Source organism: Moschus berezovskii, chromosome 2 (genome assembly GCF_049115385.1).
Source record: "Moschus berezovskii isolate FMDL1 chromosome 2, NW_MosBer_1.0, whole genome shotgun sequence".
Classification (NCBI taxonomy): domain Eukaryota; kingdom Metazoa; phylum Chordata; class Mammalia; order Artiodactyla; family Moschidae; genus Moschus; species Moschus berezovskii.
This window is the reverse complement of record NC_142461.1, coordinates 80,511,451-80,515,315: the sequence shown is the minus strand read 5'-3', so window position 1 is coordinate 80,515,315 and position 3,865 is coordinate 80,511,451. Positions and strand designations below refer to the sequence as shown.

Genomic DNA, 3,865 nt, shown 5'->3' with positions numbered 1-3,865 from the left:
CCTGGTGGACTACAGTCTGTGGGGTCACAAAGAGTCGGATGTGACTGAGTGACTACTACTACTGTGAATTCCTATGTGTATGCACATACTCAAATCTGTTTTTTTCTGTTTTGTTATCTGTTTTTATCAGTTTGATGTCACAGTCATTGAAATTAGAAAGGTAAGGGAAGAGATTTCTGTCCTCCCTTTTCGTACCTTAAAATTTCTAAAACTTAGCTTTTTTATTAGAATAATTTTTTTATCTATCTCTTAGGGCATGTGTAATAGTTACAATTGTTATTAAACCAAACTCACGTCAGCTCTCCTGATGTGCAGCAAAGTTAATCTACTGACACCTGATTGTAGTAAAGGAAAAAAGTACAGCATTTATTGCAGGGTGTCAAGCAAGGAGAACAGGCAGCTCATGCCCCAAAGACCGAACTCCCTGATGGCTTTCAGGCAAGTGGATAGTTCGGGCAACATTAGTGGTCTCACAGGGACTCACATGATCAGTTCATGGCCATTCTTCACTGGTTGGTGGTGAGATGTTAAGATGATGCTTCAAAAATCTTAATCATCACCCTCCTGATTCCAGCCACTCGGGTCTGTCTACTATGTTGTGGTCAGCATACAGTCAATATTCTTTATTGAGTGGGCATCATAGCTTCTGTGAAATAAATCAGACATTTATGTCATGTTGTTTTGTATATGTCTGAGGAGGAATAGGACTCTGTGACTCTTTCTTATTGCTGAACTATTCTTTAATCTATCATTACTTTTCTTGCTTGACTGCTTTTCCTTCGTTTCTGCATTTCTTGACTTCTCTAACTGCTTGAATCTGCTCTTTGGAACTCAAGGAATGCCTCATAGACTAAAGTTGTTTTCTACAAATAAGAAACAGGGTACATGTACCCTTTTGTCCTTGAGAAGGGGCACAGGGTCCTGCTCAGTTTCAGTTCCCCCTTTTTTTTTGATACCCTTCAATCCTGAGGGGAACAGGGACTGTGCAAGAAAGGGGAAAAAAAAAGCTTTGTATAGAGACGTTAACCATAAATTAGGTAGGGGAACTCAATTTTATGGGAACTTGGTTTTAAAATTATAATACATCCAAAACTTTTAACACAATACCTAACTGATAAAGCTCAATAATGATATGATCATTATTAGATTAATGTAGTGAAAACAGTTTGCTCTCTACTGCAAAATCAGGCTAAGTTAGCCCACTCATTGGTCTTAATATTGTAGATGTCTATACTGTATTTTGGAGACGGAAATGGCAACCCACTCCAGTGTTATTGCCTGGAGAATCCCAGGGAAGGGGGAACCTGGTGGGCTGCCATCTATGGGGTCGCACAGAGTCAGACACGACTGAAGCGACTTAGCAGCAGCAGCAGCATACTGTGTTAAAAAAAAATAGACTGTATATCCTTTTTATATATTACAGTTTAAGCTAAGAAATAATTTGTCATTGATAGAATGTTGTAAAATAGTTCATTTTAATTTAACAATTAAACTTATTTATAGCCTATAGTGGAAGAAGATGGCGGAAGGCGGAGTGGCGGATCTGGACATCCAGTGGTCTGACATAGCGACGCTGCTCAAAACCTCGCTCTGGAAAGGGGACATCTGGTACCTAGTCGATAGTCACTGGTTCAAACAATGGAAAAAGTATGTTGGCTTTGACAGTTGGGACAAATACTAGATGGGAGATCAAAATGTTTATCCTGGACCCATTGATAACTCTGGGCTTCTTAGAGATGGCAATGCCCAGTCACTTAAGGAGCACCTTATTGATGAATTGGTTACATACTGTTGCCAACTGAGGGCTGGAATAAACTTGTCAGCTGGTACACATTGATGGAAAGTCAGGAACCAATAGCATGAAAGGTGGTTGAACAGGGTATGTTTGTAAAGCACTGCAAAGTAGAAGTATGTCTCACAGAATTGAAGCTCTGTGAAAATGGAAACATGAACAATGTTGTAACACGAAGATTTAGCAAAGCTGACACAATAGATACAATTGAAAAGTAAATAAGAAAAATCTTCAATATTCCAGATGAAAAGGAGACCAGATTGTGGAACAAATACATGAGTAATATGTTTGAACCACTGAATAAACCAGACAGCACTATTCAGGATGCTGGTTTATACCAAGGACAGGTGTTAATGATAGAACAGAAAAATGAGGATGGAACATGGCCAAGGGGTCCGTCTACTCCTAAGTCCCCAGGTGCATCCAATTTTTCAACTTTACCAAAGATCTCTCCTTCATCTCTATCAAATAATTATAACAACATCAACAACAGAAATGTGAAAAACTCAAATTATTGTCTCCCATCATATACCGCTTATAAGAACTATGATTATTCAGAACCTGGAAGAAAAAATTAACAAACAGGCCTCTGTGGCCTAATTAACTTGGGAAATACATGTTTCATGAACTCAGCTATTCAGATTTTAATACTGAATCTCCTATGCCCAGGAGGCACCCTCCAAAGATACAGATTAAACACAGATGTATATTGATAAGGACATACTTGCAAATCTTTTTGACTATCTGAAAAAAGTATATGACACTTTTTCATTCAAAATTCTAAACAAGATAAAAACCCTCCAGAAAGTGGGAATAGAAGGGACATATCTCAACATAATAAAAGCTATATATGACAAACCCACAGCAAACATTATCCTTAACGGTGAAAAACTGAAAGAATTTCCCCTAAAGTCAGGAACAAGACAGGGGTGCCCACTCTTACCACTACTATTCAACATAGTTCTGGAAGTTTTGGCTACAGCAGTCAGAGCAGAAAAAGACATAAAAGGAATCCAAATTGGAAAAGAAGAAGTAAAACTTTCACTGTTCACAGATGACATGATCCTCTACACAGAAAACCCTAAAGACTCTACAGAAAACTACTAGAGCTAATCAAAGAATACAGTAAAGTTGCAGGATGTAAAATCGACACACAGAAATCCCTTGCATTCCTATACATTAATAATGAGAAAATAGAGAAATTAAGGAAACTATTCCATTCACTGTTGCAACGAAAAGAATTAAATACCGAGGAATATATCTACCTAACCACTCCAGTACTCTTGCCTAGAAAATCCCATGGATGGAGGAGCCTGGTGGGCTGCAGTCCATGGGGTCGCTAGGGTTCGGACACTACTGAGCGACTTCACTTTCACTTTTCACTTTCACACATTGGAGAAGGAAATGGCAACCCACTCCAGTGTTCTTGCCTGGAGAATCCCAGGGATGGGGGAGCCTGGTGGGCTTCCGTCTATGGGGTCACACAGAGTCGGACACGACTGAAGTGACTTATCAGCAGTAGCAGCATAGCCTATTTATTTTTTAATGATTTTATTTATTTAATTTATTTTTGACTGTGCTGGATCTTTGTTGCCGTGTGTTATGTGTAATCTTCCCAGATCAGGGACTGAACCCATGTCTTCTGCATTAGCAGGCAGATTCTTTACCAGTGAGCCACCAGGGAAGTCCTTATTTATATTTTAATTCAAATAAACAAAATTGGGTAGCATTTTCTGAGAATGTGCTAATATTTTCAGTTCATCAGTTGATCATTCCATTTTTCTTGCATTCACCTTGATGTGAGTCATGATTAATTACTTTCAGAAAGCAGGCCAACCAAATTCCCACGAAGCTAAGTTACTGGTTTGGAATTTTATAAAATTATGCATTTTTAAAGTGTCAGCTGAAACAATTATACAATGTGACAGTTGTGAGTAAAGTTTTATTTGGGACAAAATGAAGACTCTAACCTGGGAGACAGCATTCAGGTAGCTCTGCAAAACTGCTCCAGAGTGGTGGAGGTGAAGGTCAGTATTCTATATGATTTTAGTGAAAGGGGGTATGTGCAGTCAA

At 38.7% G+C, this 3,865-nt stretch overlaps 1 pseudogene; it reads left to right on the top strand.

Moving 5' to 3' along the window:
• Positions 1-1,519: 1,519 nt before the first annotated feature.
• LOC129537962 (ubiquitin carboxyl-terminal hydrolase 15 pseudogene) lies at positions 1,520-2,432 on the top strand (annotated as a pseudogene).
• Positions 2,433-3,865: the final 1,433 nt, after the last annotated feature.